This window comes from Ursus americanus, chromosome X, assembly GCF_024610735.1.
Source record: "Ursus americanus isolate L20-20 chromosome X, mUrsAme1.1.p, whole genome shotgun sequence".
NCBI lineage: Eukaryota > Metazoa > Chordata > Mammalia > Carnivora > Ursidae > Ursus > Ursus americanus.
Window position 1 is genome coordinate 28,777,599 of NC_142164.1, and position 17,817 is coordinate 28,795,415.

The window sequence follows — 17,817 nt, forward strand, 5'->3', positions numbered from 1 at the left end:
TAAACATTTAAAAAATGGTTTTTCGTTGTGCCTGTGGTTGTTTCATGGTTGTGGTTGTTCCTGTTCTATTACTTCGATGTTTAAGCTTGTATTATGTGTTAGATACCATACAGAATGCATGAAAGCTGAAAGTTCAATCTCAGTTCTCAAAGAATCCTAACGGAAAACTTAAACATTATGGGTTGCACACAGAAAGGGACTAGAAAGAAACAACACTTTTTGCTTTTCCTGTAACCCTCAGTGATCTACCTTTTATGAAGTATTAAGTGTTGAGCACAGTGATAGGTGCTTGAAATACATTATGTCTATAATTTTACAAGCTTCAGTTGTGTTCTAGTTTTTCCTAAGTGATAAAGATGCATTGGTGGTTTTGTTTTTTTTTTTTTTTTGGTCTTGTGTAATACTATTAAAGTAAGTAAAGAAAAACTTTGATCTTTTTCTTTTTCACGTTAATTTTTTTTTCTTTTTAAGTAGTCTCCGTGCCCAGCGTGGAGCCCAGCCCGGGGCCTGAACTCACGACCCTGAGACCTGAGCTGACACCAAGACTTGGACGCTTAAGGTACTGAGCCACCCAGGTACCCCTTCATCTTCATTTTTTAAGTAGTCTCTGTGCCCAATGTGGGGCTCAAACTCACAACTCCGAGATCAAGAGCCCAAGCTCTACCGACTGAGCCAGCCAGGTACCCCTCATTTTAATTTCTAAAACCTGTAGCAATCTACAATCCTCTGCATTTATATTATACACTGTGTTAGGAAGGAAGATTTTTTTCTCTATCCTGGAAGATCCTTCTGGCTGGTCTAAGAATGAAATTGACATCAGATAGTTTAACAGAAGAAAATGAAATTCAATTATGTACATACAGGGAAGCCACATACACATGAGCGATTCCAAAGAGAGGCAAAATGAGGTATATAAGTCATGGGGGACTAAGTAGAAAGGGGATAGGGGTCTGGGGTTTTCAAAGGAAGGAAGATGAGTCACAGAAAGAATGGAAAGAGTAAATGTTTGGTAAACAAAATGTTTGCTGGACTATCCAGAAACAACGAAACATACCTTGCAAGATTTCTCCCTTGTCTGCCATATCTAGTTCATATTATATTATATTGATGTATGATAATAGCTCCCTTCCTCGAACAGTACCTCTATCTAACTTCTTTTAGGCAGTTAGCACGGAGGCAAAAAAGAAAAACTTATTAAGGCTTCTGTTTCTTAAAAATAACTACCTAAGGGGGCGCCTGGGTGGCACAGCGGTTAAGCGTCTGCCTTCGGCTCAGGGCGTGATCCCGGCGTTATGGGATCTAGCCCCACATCAGGCTCCTCTGCTATGAGCCTGCTTCTTCCTCTCCCACTCCTCCTGCTTGTGTTCCCTCTCTCACTGTCTGTCTCTGGCTCTGTCGAATAAATAAATAAAATCTTTAAAAAAAAAAAAAATAACTACCTAAAATAATCCACATGCCAATGAGACACATGGCCGGGGGTGGGCATGGGGCAGAATTTGCTCCCCTGCGCCGCCAAACCTAGAACGGCAAAGAGAAAGTTCTTTTCCCTCCACTACAGTACTCTGAGTCAAGACGACGTCCTTTTCTCTGCGGGCCACTGTGGCAGGTAAAGGAGCCTCCAAGGCAGAGATGGCGGGCTGAGGCCAGGATCCTGAGCACACTTGAAACGCTCACGTCAGTGGACAGCGAGCCTGCCCCTACCGCTGGCACACTTGGGTCCTCCGTTGAAGACAACATCATTCTCGCCTCACCCCAGAGGGATACCGAGATCCCCCCCCACCGCCTTGGGCCGAGCTGGCTAGTGTTACTTGAAGTGACTAAAGGCAGAGAAGTTGACATTCCTGTCCCTCCCAGGAAGGAGGCGGCCATCCTCCGGAACAGGCGCCTCAAACCACCAGGCACGCTGGGCTGGCCCCCTGCCGCTTCTCTCCTGGCAGACACCTGGTGAGGACACTGCCCGGAAAGAAGGGAGAAGCTTCCAGTTCCGGGGGAGACAGATCAGAGAGGGTCCGCTGAGGAGGACTGCTGTGCTCCGGGGGAAGGCAGCGCGATCACCCTGACCGTGAGGAGGAAGACGTGCCCTCTGCTTTGCTGGTAAGCACCCGCACAGTAGTAAAGACGGGAAAGGTAAGACGGCAGTGCCAGCGCGGGCCTGGCTGTTCCCCCCAATGCGCACGTGTACACACACACACACAGACCCAGGCCCAGGCTTTCCTCGAGGACCTGATCCAGGAGCCAAGTGGAAAGGGGCTGCGGGGCTCCACGGGGGAATGTGCTGGGGAGGCAGCTCCACTCACGGGGGCTGGACTCCAACACCAGGCCGCCATAGTAGGAGAGACAAAAAGCGGCCTCACGATTAGTGTGGGAGGGGGGACTTGTCCCCACAGGAGGCTTTACCCTGCTTCACGTGGCCCTTGGTGACCGGGACGTTCTGGTGCGGAGGGCTGCCCCACCGAAGGCAGGCCTCACGCCGACCCAGGCCGGCCCAATGCAGAGTGTCCGCCGAGGCCTCTCCCTTTCGGTCGCCTCACTTCCCCTCTCCCATCTTAGTATTTGGTCCTTCTGCTGCGGGAGCACGTGGGCGCAAAAAGCCAGTGTCTTGGAGCTCAATCTGGGGGGGACCCAGGTTTCCTGGAGGTCACATCTGCATCAGCATAGCCAAAGCACAAAGCGGCCGACTGAGGTAGAGGCTGACGCTAGTTCCCTGTTTCCAGCCCTGGTTTCGTAAAACAGCTCTTCCCGTGTGTGCAAATAGACGGAGGGCTCCGTTCGTATTTTCTTTGGTGAAATACTGTATGAGCTCATACACATGGGGAACCTTCAAAGAAAAAAACAAAGCTCCTAGAAAAAATGATGAGATTTATGGTTACCAGAGGGGGTGGGGATGGGGAATTGGATGAAGGTGGTCAGAAGGTATAAATTTGCCCTTAAAAAAAATAAGTACTAGGGCACTGGGGTGGCTTCAGCTCAGGTGATGATCCCAGGGTCCTGGGTTCAAGCCCCACATCGGGCTCCCAGCTCAGTGGGGAGTCGGCTTCTCCCTCTCCCTCTGCCGCTCCCCCTGCTTGGGCTCACTCTCTCTCAAATAAATAAATAAAATATATTTTTTTAAAAAGTACTGGGGCACCTGGGTGGCTCAGTCATTAAGCGTCGGCCTTCAGCTCAGGTCATAATCCCAGTGTCCTGGGATTGAGCCCCACATCAGGCTCCCTGCTCAGCAGGGAGTCTCCTTCTCCCTCTCCAACTCCCCCCTGCTTGGGTTCCCTCTCTTGCTGTCTCTCTCTGTCAAATAAGTAAAAATAAAATCTCTAAAAAAAATAAGTACTGAGGTTATAATACACAACCTGCCTATAGGCCCCACTGCTGTAGGGTATTTATGGAAGCTGTAAGAGGGTCAATCCTAAGAGTTGTCACCACAAAGAAAAGAACATTTTCCTTTTTCTGTGTTTGTTTGTATCTCTAGGACACGATGATGGTAACTGAACTTACCGTGGTAATCATTTCACAGTAGGTGTGAGTCAGATGGTCATGCCGTACACCTCAAATGTATACAGGACTCTGCGTAACTCATGTCTTCATAAAACTGGGAAACATTTCTTTGAACATTCCAAGTGCTGTAGAGTTTGGAAATGGATGAGAACATTTTGTGTTTTTCCCCATTTGTGTCTTGTGGCTCCTTTTCCCTTCAGACCCCGACTGAGAGAGCACAGTGCAAGCCCGAGGAGGCCAACATCAACTCACCCAAACTTCAGGCTACCTGTTCCTCCGAGCTTGCTTTGCCTGCTCCACAAAGCAGAGAGGCGTGGGCCTGCCCAGCCCTGGCCACACCTGACTGAGCCCAGCCCCTGGTCTGGGGGCCTGCTTTCTTGGCTGCCTGTCTGGCCTCCCCAGCTCCACTCCTGCCTCCCCTTTCCGTCCCATAAATTACACTCTCCATGACTCAAAGCTAATAAACCCACCCGAGTTTTCTTTTTCTCTCTTTCTCATTCTCTTTTTAAAAGATTTATTTATTTATTGAGAAACAGGGAGAGAGAGCATGCACATTTGCACGGGGATTGAGCAGAGGGAGAGAGAGCAAATATGGAGCAGGCTCCCCGCTGATTGAGGAGCCCCATGCGGGGCTCCATCCCAGGACCCTGAGATCATGACCTGAGCCAAAATCAAGAGTTGGTCACTTAACTGACTGAGCCACCGAGGGGCCCCTTTCTTTTTTCTTTTTCTTTCTTTTTTTTTTCTTTTTAAAGATTTTATTTATTTGACAGAGAGAGACACAGCGAGAGAGGGAACACAAGCAGGGGGAGTGGGAGAGGGAGAAGCAGGCTCCCCACTGAGCAGGGAGCCCGATGTGGGGCTCCATCCCAGGACCCTGGGATCATGACCTGAGCCGCTTAAGGGCTGAGCCACCCAGGTGGCCCCAGGCGGCCCTTTTCTTATCTTTTTTTTGTTGTTGTTGTTATTTTCAAATTATCCTTTGCTACAATTTAGGCTTTTCTATGATTTCAGACAATCACCCCTTGATCTTGTTGAGCCACAAATTAGCCGGCACTGACTGAGCCAATGGAAAGTCTTTCGAATTACCACGTGAAAGAATCCAGCCTGAGGTTAGTCATCCCCCCCACTAGTGACAGTTTCCATACAATGTCTTCATAATAGGACCACAAAAAGGAAGATCAAAATCTGAGGTGTTAGAAATGTCTCAATAGAAAACATTGACTAATGCATTTGGTAGTTAAAGAATTTTGAATGTGTGTGATATCCCCGAGGCATAATTAATTCTCACCTAACATTTCCACCTTTGTGAGGTGGGTGGAACTTTGTTGGAAATTGTTTTTGTAGTCTGTTTCCTGTAGTCTTCAAGGTACTTTTCGCTGTCTTAAGAATTAAATTGACGTGAGACAGATTAACAGGAGAATCGAAATTCCATATAGAGGGAGAATCCACATAAGCATGAGAGATTCCCAAGACAGTCAGGCAAAATGAGGTATAAATGTCTTTCTGGACTAAGGAGGAGGAGTTAGGAGTCCAGGGGCTTCAACGGGAAGGAGGACAATTCACAGGAAGAATAGAAGAGTAGGGGCGCCTGGGTGGCTCAGTCCTTAAGCGTCTGCCTTCGGCTCAGGGCGTGATCCCAGCGTTCTGGGATCGAGCCCCACATTAGGCTCCACTGCTGGGAGCCTGCTTCTTCCTCTCCCACTCCTCCTGCTTGTGTTCCCTCTCTTGCTGGCTGTCTCTCTCGGTCAAATGAATAAATAAAATCTTTAAAAATAAGAGTAAATGTTTGGTAAACAAATCTTTATGGATCATAGAGAAACAACAGGACAAAGAGAATTGTAACAGACTTTGCTAACTTCCTCCCTATTGCCCCTAGTTCAGATTATAATGTAGTTGTATGGTGATCGCTCCCTTCCTGGATCTGGTCCTCTATCTAAATTCTTTTAGGCAGTTAGTGGGAAGGTCTTTTTTCCCCAGCCCTAAATTCCATATATTCTGTTCTATGTTTTTTTCCTAAAGTTTTTAAATTTTACATTTAAGTCCATGATGCATTTTGAATTGATTGTTGCATAATATATGAGGTCTAGTTCAAGGTCAGTTTTTTTGCCTATGGATGTCCAATTGCTGCAGCATCATTTGTTTAAAAGTCTATCTTTCTGGGACACCTGGGTGGCTCAGTCGGTTAAGCAGCTGCCTTCAGCTCGGGGTCCTGGAATGGAGTCCCGTGTCAAGCTCCTTGCTCATCCGGGAGCCTGCTTCTCCCCCTGCTTGTGCTGGCTTTCTCTCTCTTTGACAATTAAATGGATAAAATCTTAAAAAAAAAAAAAAAAAAAAAAAAAAAGGTCTGTCTGTCCTCTATTGAATTGCTTTTGCAGCTATGACAAAAATCATTTGAGCATATTTGTGTGGGACTGTGTTTGGGCTCTCAGTTCTGTTCTATTGATCTCTGTTTCTTTCCTCCTGCCAATGCCACACTTTCTAAATTTCATTCAGTTTATTCATAATAAAACTTAACATCTGGTAGAATAATTCCACCCCTTTTCATTTTTTTCCCCAAATTCTTTTAGCTCTGGGGTGCCTGGCTTGCTTAGTTGGTAGAACTGCGACTCTTGAAATCAGGGTCATGAGTTCAAGCCACACATTGGGTGTGGAGCCTACTTAAGAAAAAAAGTTCTTTTAGCTCTTCTAGGTCAATTGCTTTTCCATATAAATTTTAGAATGTGCTAGCCTGTGTCTGCAACAAACATTGCTGGGATTTTTATAGGACTTCCACTAAATATACAGATCAATTTAGGTGAATTTGGGGGTTACTGTTTTACTTTCATTAGTCATTCATTCATTCATTCCCTGACCATTGTGGAAACTGTGTTCGATAGTCTGGATTTTCTATTATTTTCCCCTAAACATGTTATGGGTTGTCTTGGCAAGCAGTTATATTATGGACAGATTTTATCCTTTCTAGCACATGTCTGTTTCAGTTTTCCTTTTGTTTCTAGGGAGACTCTCTTGGCATGTATGTACTCTTTCATCCTAAAATGCGACCTTTCTGTGGTTTCACATCTTTTAACCTTCCAGTTGTTGCTCTGCCCCTGCACTCTTTGGATTTTAACCCCACATATGTACAATTTTAGAGTCTTTCAAGAATTTGAGAGAAGTTTATATGCACATTTGAGAACTCCCCGTGGAACCTCCCTTTCCTAGTGTATTCTCTACATTCACAGCCAATCTAGCACCGCTGAACGCTGTCCTCTGCCTGCAAAGGCCATAGAGACTGCAGCTTCCGCTCACTTTCTGGGGCCACATGCCATGCAGCCTGGGGGTTATTTCAGGGCAACGAACCTGCTAGATGTGGGAGTAACCTATAATGTTTCCCTTCTTCCAATGGCCTGATCCCCTTCAATTTCTACCCTTTAGGTCACTCTCCAATGCCTTCAAACAGTTTTTCATTCTTGCCAGAATTTATCATTTTTTGGCACACAGGTTAGTTGGATATAACCTAGTCCACCATTATCCCCTTTGTTCTTTTATTCCTTGTTAATTTTAAATCATCAGATTTTTTAAGAAGTTGTCCTGTGGGAGGTATATTTTTATACATTTACCTAAAAAATTTTTTTTAATCACAGTTGTTCTGCTGAAAAGTATTTTAAATCTCCAGTGGATAATCCTCCTTTCCTTCCCAAATTAAATTGATCAGACCACTTCAAAGGAAGAAAGGATCAAATGCTTTTTTTAAAAAAAAGATTTTATTTATTTATTTGACAAAGGGAGAGCACAAGTAGGCAGAACAGTAGGCAGAGGGAGAGGGAAAAGCAGGCTCCCCGCTGAGCAGGGAGCCCCACATGAGGCTTGATCCCAGGACCCTGTGATCACAACCTGAATCAAAGGCAGACACTTAACCAACTGAGCCACCCAGGCGTCCTAAGGATCAAATGCTTTATACTTTGATTGCTTAGACTTGAGAAATGAGAGCTTTCCCTCTGATGGTCAAACTCTTTTGGCGGCTTGTAATGGATGTAAGCACAATAGCAGTATTTTTTACCTTTCTATTTCTAAAATTATTGCAGAATATCTAGATGGACAGGCTGGCAGAGAATCAGAAACACTGCATTATTACTCCAGTTCTTCTTCCTCCCTAAGATGCATTTTATTATTTTTAACATTAATTTATTATTTTTAAAGATTTTATTTATTTATTTGAAAGAGAGCGCAGAGGGAGAGGGAAAAGCAGACTCCCCATGGAGAAGGGAGCCCGATGATGCAGGGCTCAATCCCAGGACCCTGAGATCATGACCTGAGCTGAAGGCAGACGCTCAACCAACTGAGCCACCCAGGTGCCCCTTAATTTGTTTTTTTTAAGTAGGCTCCATGCCCAGCATGGAGCCCAAGGTGGGGCTTGAATTCATGACCCTGAGATCCAGACCTGAGCAGAGATGAGGAGTCAAACATTTAACCAACTGAGCCACCCAGGTGCCCCCTAAGAGGCATTTTAAAATAAAGCAAAGAAATGAAGAAAAATCCCTCATTGCTCTAGTTCTTATCTAAACTGTCCTAAATCTGCACTTGTAGAGTCTTTCAACCCTCTGTCTTGTTTTTATGGTGTTTCTTTCTTGTATCATTGGACTTTATGTGCTGTTGAGGCAGACGTTTCTAAGCAGAGGTATAAGATGATTAGTTCCTTCCGCAGCACAGTATGTCACAGAAGTGACGATATTTTAGAAGAGTTTCAGGAATAACTAGTAATTTTTCAAAGTTCTAAGTCAGGCATTGAAAGGAACATATTCTTTTTTTTTCCTCCAAACTTCCCAGTGTCCTTATTTCTCGGAGCTAATTGCTCTGTGCAAGCACTTAGGAAATCTACACAAAGAATACACATGTCTATGGCAGTCCTGTCGGCCTGGATGCAATTTCGTAAGGGACCTCTGCATACCTGAGCATTGTCTCCCCCTTTGAGCTCAAAGTCGGTGCTCAGGGAAACATGCAGAGAAGGACAGCCCCAGCCCCTCCCAAAAGGGGACATGTGGTGGAGGAGTGGCAGGCCCTGAAGAAGTCCGAAAGCAGACGCGCACGGCAGAGCTGTTCAGGATATGGTATGATTGTTGTTGTTGTTTTAAGATTTATTTTATGTATTTGACACAGAGAGAGACAGCCAGTGAGAGAGGGAACACAAGCAGGGGGAGTGGGACAGGAAGAAGCAGGCTTCCAGCGGAGGAGCCTGATGTGGGGCTCGATCCCAGGGACCTGGGATCACACCCTGAGCCGAAGGCAGACGCTTAACGACTGAGCCACCCAGGCGCCCCAAGATACGGTATGATTGTTGAATCTGATCCAAGTCGTCTTGGATTTGGATCAAAATCAGAAGAAGAAGTGCTTTCACAGAAGAGCGTACCCGAGTGCTAGCAGTTTCTGGGTCAAGCCCGGCAGCGAACACAGGTGCTTCTTGAGCTGTAGGCAGGTCTGCCGCAGGGCCGGTCCGAAAGACTACTTCGGATGCCAGATCGTGGATGACCAAGTTCACTGCCACAACTGCTCCAAGCCAAAGTGCCCTTTGGCGGCCACCTGGAATCAGGTAACCGCTTACCCGTCTCGAAGCTCACTTCCCAATTCCATTTCCCCACAGGAACCTGCTTCTTGAGAACTTCATTTAAGGAGCTCACCAGGAGGGACGCCCGGGTGGCTCAGTCGGTGAAGCGTCTGCCTTTGGCTCAGGTCATGATCCCAGGGTCCCGGCATTGAGTCCTGCGTTGGGCTCCCTGCTCAGCAGAGAGCCTGCTTCTCCCTCTGCCTGTCGCTCCCCCTGCTTGCATTCTCTTTGACAAATAAATAAATAAAATCTTTAAAAAGGCGGGGAGCTCACCAGGACATTCCCAGGTCTGGAGCCAGGCCTTGATCTATTCTCTTTCCGACAAGAATGTTGCTTGTGTCTCACTTTAGGGTTAAGCAGATTGAAACCCCCTCTTGCTGACCCTGAAATCAGCAGTCCTCAGCAGGGCAAGTGTTATTTTGTAATGCTGGCCATTTACCTTGTAAACCTGCTGAAGTCCCATCATCCTGGGGAATATTCCAGGCTTTCTTTTTGCGAGCTTGGTGTCTGCAGCCCACATCCTGTAGATGGGTTAATTTGGTTATTTATAGCATGTAAGCAAGGGACAGCCACACTTGGTTGGCTCTTGAAGTGAGAAGGTTTTACATAGTGAAGCACCTAAATTGGCCCAGAATCCAAAGGATTTCCTTGTGTGATAGCATCAGGGGCAGAACTGGAAGGGACGGCATCCAACCTGGTTGTGTGTTCTGCTTCCTTCCAGGTGGAAGAACTAGTGCAAGAGGAATCATTTGCATATTATGACCACGTTCTCCTCCAGTCCTCCTTGGACCCGATGGGAGTGTAGCGACTTGCTCCCGTCCAGGCGGCCAGCATGATGGAAGAGCCAAGCTCACCCTGGGAAAGGGTGTCCGCCACGGTTATGCCTTCTGTATTCTGTGCCGACCCACCTCCCTTCCAGTCCCTCCAGACAAGATGACCGTAGTATGCCAGGATGTGTGAACTTGACAAACCAGAAAAAGAAAGTCTCTTCATTTTAGTGCTTATTTCAACAGATGTTTAGGCTCTGGGCACCGTTCTAGGTTCTGGGAATAAACTGTCAAACAAAAGACACAAAAACCTCCGACTGCATGGAACGTGCCTCTACTGGTGGGGATGCAGGTGGTAAGCCAAGTAAATAAGGGTACGATGAGGTGCTAAGAGCTAGAGGGAAACAAATGGAGCAGGGACATGGTGTAAAATGTTTCCAGGAGAAGGGTAAGAGATGAAATTTTAGTGAGGGTGGGCAATTAAGAGCCCCTGGTGAATTTGTTTTGAGTGTAGGCCAGAAGAAAGTGAGAGAACAAGCCTTTACAGATATCGGGGGGGGGGGGGGGGGGCAGGGCTTTCCAGGCAGAGGGAAGAGCTAGGTAATTTCTACCCCTGAGCATAGCATGGAGATCATGGGTAACAAACGAAGAACCCTATAAGCCACCTCGATGTTGCTTCCATGGCACAAATCTTTGCTCAGTCAATGAGCCCTTTAGCACAGTCCCCAGATCTAGGCTCAGAATCCTCCCCAACACAGCATGTATGAATTCGCCACTGCTGCCGTAGCAAATGACCACAAACTTTGTCACTTAACACAGATTTCTCATCTCCCGGTTCTGTAGGCCAGCAGTCTAGGTAATAAGTAGCTTTGCTGGATCCTGTTTACAGTGTGACAGAGGTAAAGTCCTGGTGTGAGCAGGGCTGTCTTTCTTTCTGGAGGCTTGGGGGATGAATTCACTGCTAAGGTCATGCAGGTTTTTAGCTAAATTCGTTTCTTGTAGTTTGGGGATTGAGGACCTCCTTTCCTGTTGTCTGTCAGCTGGAGGCAGTTTTTGCTTTTAGAAACCTTCTTCTCATGCTTTTTTTTTTTTTTTTAAGATTTTTATTTATTTATTTGACAGAGATAGAGATAGCCAGCGAGAGAGGGAACACAAGCAGGGGGAGTGGGAGAGGAAGAAGCAGGCTCATAGTGGAGGAGCCTGATGTGGGGCTCGATCTCAGAACGCCGGGATCACGCCCAGAGCCGAAGGCAGACGCTTAACCGCTGTGCCACCCAGGCGCCCCTCTTCTCATGCTTTTTGTGCGGCCTTCCTTCCATAACAGCTGGTGGCGTCCCTCTCACAATCTGAATCTCCCCCACTGTTCCTTTTGCCACAAGTCTGTTGCGTGTAGTCAGGTGAAGTTCTCTGCTTTCTATTATAATTCTTTTTTTTTTTTAAAGATTTTTATTTATTTGAGAGAGAGAGAGTGAAAGAGAGAGAAACAGAGAGCATAAGAAGGGGGAGGGTCAGAGGGAGAAGCAGACTCCTCGCTGAGCGGGGAGCCCGATGCAGGACTCAATCCTCAGACTCTGGGATCATGACCTGAGCTGAAGGCAGTCACTTAACCGACTGAGCCACCCAGGCACCCCAAACTCTCTGCTTTTAAGATGCTTGTGTGATTAGATTGGCCCCACCCAGCTAACCCAGGATAATCTCCCTATGTTAAGGTCCATAACCTTAATTATATCTGCCAAGTCCTTTTTTTTTTTTTTTTTAAGATTTTATCTGTTTATTTGAGAGAGAGCACGAGCTGGAGTGGAGGGGCAAGGGGCAGTGGGAGAGGGACAGGCAATCTCAAGCAGACTCCCTGCTGAGCACAGAGGCCAATACAGGGCTCCATCCCAGGACCCCAAGATCACGACCTGAGCTGAAGTCAGACCCTTAACCAACTGAGCCACCCAGACGCCCCTGCCAAGTCCTTTTTTGGTATATAACGTAACATATTCACAGGATACAGGGATTTGGGCATGGACATCTCTGGTCAACTATTCCATCTACCCCAAGACACTCCAGAGAGTGGCACTAGCAGGCATAGGAAGAGGGGATGAAACTTGTTTGCCTTCCCTGATCCAGATAATGACAGGGAATTCAGGCCTTTCACATCCATACAGCTAGACTTTGGCTCAGCCCATTGCACCTTGTGTGTTAGCTTTCTTTCCTCTTTTTTAAAGATCTTATTTATTTATTTATTTATTTATTTATTTATTTATTTATTTATTTATTTGACAGAGAGAGAGAGACAGCCAGCGAGAGAGGGAACACAAGCAGGGCAAGTGGGAGAGGAGGAAGCAGGCTTCCAACGGAGCAGGGAGCCTGATGCGGGGCTGGATCCCAAGACCCTGGGATCACGCCCTGAGCTGAAGGCAGATGCTTAACGACTGAGCCATGCAGGCGCCCGTGTGTGTTAGTTTTCTATTGCCATGTTAATAAGTTTCTATTTCCATGTTAACAAATTACCAGAAACGTAGCTGCTTAAACCAACAGAAATTTATTATATCATAGTTTCTTTGTGTCAGGAGTATGGGCATAGCTTTGCTAGGTCCCCTATTCAGGGTCTCACAGCCTGTCATCAAGGTGTCAGTCAGGCCATGTTTTTATCTGGAGTCTTGACTAAGGAAGCATCTACTCCCAAACTCATTTGAGTTGTTGGCAGAATTCATTTCCTTGTGGTTTTAGGACTAACGTCCCTATTTGTTAGCTGCCTATCTGCCAAAGGCCACTCTCAGCTTCTAGAAGCTGCCTGAAATTCCTTGCTGTGGGGCCCTCACCATAGGCAATCTCACATCATTGTAGCTTACTTTCTCAGAGCCAGCGAGGGAAGTTTCTCTCTCCAGTCCGCTAACATATGTAGTCTTTTTTTTTTTTTTAAGATTTTATTTATTTATTTGACAGAGATAGAGACAGCCAGCGAGAGAGGGAACACAGGCAGGGGGAGTGGGAGAGGAAGAAGCAGGCTCCCAGTGGAGGAGCCTGATGTGGGGCTCAATCCCAGAACTCCGGGATCACGCCCTGAGCCGAAGGCAGACGCTTAATGACTGAGCCACCCAGGCGCCCCGACACTAAATAAAATTTTTGTACCCAAAGTGTGTGAGGACTTCACTTTTCAAAGTGCTTTCATAACTGTTAATTTCACATTGGTTGTTCTGAACATCACACCCATTCAAAGTCAAATGGCTTACAAAACCAAACTGCGTGCACAAGTGTATACACACACACACACACACACACACACACACACACACACACACTCTCTTCTAATTTTGTTCTCAGACCTGCTTTTCCCGGGATACAGCACCCCTGATGTGGGGCTCTGGAAATGTAGACATTTTTCTACTAACCTGAGTAGGTAAATCTTTTGGTGCATAAAAGAAGAATCTTAACATTTTCAATAGAGACAGAACGATGTTTGCTTTAAATTTTATTGCCCCTTGTGTTTGTGACTGAATTGAACCTAGTGATAAGTCCCTAATTACCTAACGGAGGAAATTCTCATTATATTTAATCATTTCATGACATGCTTCAGACCTTGTGATAGAGTGCAGGGCTTGCCGCCAGGTGTTGATTGGGATTTAAAAAAAAATCATTTACCATTTTAAATTGCACATCTCAAATATAAGCAATTTTCAATGTTAGCATGAACATGTAACTACTACATTCCACTTTCAGCATCCATGTTTGCTTTGTACCTATTGCTTATCGGAAGGTTTGCTAATTACTTATGTCAGTCAAGTGCCTGCCTTCTGCTCAGGTCATGATCCGGAGGTCCTGGGATCGAGGCCTGCATGGGGCTCTCTGTTCATGGGGAGTCTGCTTCTCCCTCTCACTCTCCCTCTGTTCTCTCTCTGTGTCTCTCAAATAAATAAATAAATCAGTCTTAAAAAAGAATAAGAAGGTTTGCTAATTATTTAGCTGAGGAACACTTGCTAATAAGTATTTTGTTTTACTAGCCACAGTAAATATTAAGCATGAAATAAAAGGTATTTATCATGCTTCCTGTCTATCTCAACCCTGCACGGGAAAAGGTAAGATTAGGTAATGGTTGTACTGGATCTCTTTGGAGAAGTGAGTTTCTCTTTGGTTTTATAGTCCCGATGTTTTTCATTTCTATCCTTCCCTCCAGAAATTTGATGGGTATAATCATGTGAGATGACAGGTACTAGCTATATGCAATATTTCTGCTGGATTTGCTTGGGTTCTCTGTCAAGAGTAAACCCTTAGAAGCTTTTTAGTGATCCTGCCTCTACCTGTTTTAACCAGTATAGTCTACCGACTTCCCCAGGCACAAGAGTAACTTTGTTGGGGTGTATAATTTGCAGAACATAAATCTGGTGCTTAACTAAGTCCTCAAATTTATTTAGAAATCCTCTTAAATGTATTACAAGTATTAGCGACATTTTATATAATTTTCTTGAAAATGAATTTTATGATGGGACCGTATACCATGTCTGGAAATACTTATTTTTATATCATTTCTTTTCCTCATTTATTTTTATTGCCAAATCATTTCAAATACTCAGGAAAGGGGCGCCTGGGTGGCTCAGTTGTTAAGCATCTGCTTCGGCTCAGGGCGTGATCCCAGAGTCCTGGGATCGAGCCCCGCATCAGGGTCCTCAGCTGGGAGCCTGCTTCGTCCTCTCCCACTCCCCCTGCCTGTGTTCCCTCTCTCGCTGGCTGTCTCTCTCTCTCTGTCAAATGAATAAATAAAATCTTTTAAAAAAATAGGAAAAATGAAGGAATACTAGGATTATGACCCTGGCACATCCTTCACCTATATATATTTTTTTAATTAAATGTCGTATTTGTTTTCTGTCTCTCTGTCTCCTAAACCTTGTGAAAATAAGTTAATTGTCATGACAATTGTAACTCTAAATATTTCCATCAGACATCTCCTTCAAAAAGGAAATGTTCCTTCATAACCACAATGCTATTGCTACATCTAAAACAATTAACAGTAATGTCATAATAGCATCATACACCTAATCTATATTCAAATTTCCCCAATTGTCCCAAATGTCTTTTATAGCTGTTTTTAGAATAAGTAGGTCATGCATCACATTTATGTTGTATTTAGATATTACATCTCTTCAGTTTCTTTTAATCTATGATACATCTATTTCCCACCTTTCTTATGACATTGGCTTTTTAAAAAGTTGTTTTGGGGCACCTGGGTGGCTCAGATGGTTAGGCGTCTGCCTTTGGCTCAGGTCATGATCCCGGGGTCCTGGGATGGAGTCCCGTGTCGGGCTCCTAGCTCAGGGTGGAGTCTGCTTCTCCCTCTGCCCTCTGCTGCTCCCCCTTCTTGCGCTCTCTTGCTCTCCCTGTCAAATAAATAGATAAATCTTAAAAAAAAAAAGTTGTCTTGTATATTGTCCCACCTCCTGGATTACTCTGTTTTATTATGGTGTCATTAAATTTGTTCCCATATTTCCTGTATTTCCCAGCAACTGCAGGGTAGATCTATCAACATAACTGAATCAGTTCAGGTTAAAAATTTTGACAGGAAGGGCTCCTGGGTGGCCCCATTGGTTGAGCATCTGCCTTAGGCTCAGGTCATGATCCAGGGTCCTGGGATCAAGCCCCACATAGGGCTCCTCGCTCAGCGGGGAGCCTGCTTCTCCCTCTCCCTCTCCCTCTGCTGTTCCCCCTGCATCTGTGTTCTCTCTCTGTGTCAAATAAATAAATAAATTTTTAGAAAAGTTTGTTTTGACAAGACTACTTCATAAATGTTAATGTTGTTTTCCTCCTTTTTAAGCTGGCAGTTTCTTATATTTCTATATTTTTTATTTTTTGAAGATTAGAGACTGTGACAGTCAACAATGCCTAGCTAGAATTTATTAACGATAATGTAATTTTTTCCCAGGGTATCCATTTTTTAAAGAAATTAAGCATAGTTGACACACAATGCTATATTTGTTTCAGGTGTACAACATAGTGATTCCACAATTCTATACATTATGCAGTGCTCACCATGATAAGTGCAGTCACCATCTGAGCTGGTATTCTTTTATTTTTTCATTATTATTTTAAGATTTCTTTATTTATGGGCACCTGGGTGGCTCAGGTGGGCAAGCATCTGCCTTTGGCTCTGGTCGTGATCTCTGGGTCCTGGGACTGAGCCCCGCATCGGGCTTCCTGCTCGGCAGGGAGTCTGCTTCTCCCTCTCCCTCTCCCTCTGCCCCTCCCCACCACTCACTCTCTCTCTCTCTCTCTCAAATAAAGGAGGGGCAGAGGGAGAGGGAGACGGAGAGAGAATCTCAAGCAGACTCTGCACTGAGCACAGAGCCCGATGTGGGGCTGGATCTCACAACCTTGAGATCACGACCTGAGCCAAACCAAGAGTTGGATGCTCAAATGACAGCAAACCAGGCGCTCCTGAGCTAGTATTCTTTTAAAAAGAAATCTTTCTTTTTTATCCCTGGCCCTCTCACCTCTCTCTCTTCTTCCTTCTGACCCTCAGTCTTGTCTTTCCCTTTCTCTCTAATTATGGACTCGTGTGTTTTATAAGCCAGTGGATTATATTTTCATTATTTTTTATTCTTTAAGACTTTAAATTTTTATTTATTTATTGAGAGAGAGAGAGTGCAAGTGAGAGAAGGGGCAGAGGGAGAGGGAAAGAGAATCTCAAGCAAACTGCATGTTCAGCATGGAGTCCAACACCGGGCTCCATCTTACGACCCGGAGATCATGACCTGATCCAAAATCAAGAGTTGGAGGCTTAACCGACTGAGCCACCCAGGTGCCCCCATTATTTTTGATTCTTTATTTTGATTATTCTCTTTGATGGTCAAGTTGCCTCCCACATTTGCTAATAAAAGTTCCTTTAAACTACACGTGATCCCTTCTGGCGTGGCCTTATTGGTCTTTGAGCATGTACTTGTTTTCTGGAGCAAAGATTTCCTGAGCAGCTCTTTTACTTTTCCTGCTCCAGACCAAAGATCAGCCATTTTACCAAGGAACTCTGATTCCTTAACAAGAAATAGTATCTTGAAACCCAGATCTTGGCAGAAATAAATTATTTTAGAACATGCCAGTACTCATATTTTTTTTTTTTAAATTCTACACCCAACGTGGGCTGAAGCTCACAACCTGGAGATCAAGAGTTGCATGCTCTTTGGACTTAGGCAGCCAGGTGCCCCAGGATTCCTGTTTTAGAGGTGTGTGTTGTGAAACCAAATCACACAGTGCCCCCTACAGCACCGCAGTTGTAACAGAATTATTCTTCGTGTACTCAAGCTTTTCGCTTCCCTGGTCATGTATTCTAAATCTATGATTTTGAGTAGTTGAAATAAATAAAATACCTAATCCATGTGGCATGTGGCAGATCTTGAAGGTACTAGATATCATTAATCCTGGTTTTTAAATTATAGTCAGCTTCCATTTTAAAGCTGATACCTGGACAAAATAGCTTAAGATAATCTTATAAGCTTTCTGTATGTAGCTTATTTTGGTAGGAATTATGATTTGGCCCATGTTACATCTCATCCTGGGACAGAGAAGTGAGGACAGGACAAGATGTCTTGTTCTTTAAACGTCTTATCTATGTTACTGTAATTATTCCCAGCCTACAAATGACAAAACTGAGCGTTAGGGAGGGTAAGTGATTTGACCGAGTCCCTGTGCCTACAAGTGGCAGAGCTCAACCTTCACCTCATGTCTGTCTGACGTCAAGTCCCTGCTCTAAACTGCCATGCTGCGGTGACACTGGATAAATGGACAGGTGTGTATAGAGCCTCTGCAATATTACATCTTGGGGGACGGGGGCAATTTAAGAGAGTTTGAGCCAAGAAGCCCTGCCATGAAGTACTGGAGTCCGGTGTGGGGGATAGCCTACATTTTAGGTAGTATAATAGGAAGCCGGTGTTTTGGCAACTTCAAAGTAATATTCTACAGAAGGAAAGTTCCAGAACCGACTGAGACAGGGGCGCCTGGGAGGCT

At 45.0% G+C, this 17,817-nt stretch overlaps 1 protein-coding gene across 6 annotated transcripts in view; it reads left to right on the forward strand.

Annotated features, from left to right (window-relative positions):
* Positions 1 to 16,712, forward strand: part of LOC148106855 (NF-kappa-B-activating protein-like) — a 37,122-nt gene extending 20,410 nt beyond the window's left edge. The window contains exons 3-7 of one of the 6 annotated variants that reach the window (XR_015723382.1): positions 472 to 559; positions 1,559 to 2,094; positions 4,504 to 4,601; positions 8,299 to 8,579; positions 9,795 to 16,712. The gene's annotated coding sequence lies outside the window, so the exon portion shown is untranslated. Of the gene's footprint in view, positions 1 to 471; positions 560 to 1,558; positions 2,095 to 4,503; positions 4,602 to 8,298; positions 8,580 to 9,109; positions 9,199 to 9,794 lie in introns of all 6 variants that reach the window. The other 5 variants (XR_015723380.1, XR_015723386.1, XR_015723383.1 and 2 more) reach the window with 5 other exon arrangements.
* Positions 16,713 to 17,817: the final 1,105 nt, after the last annotated feature.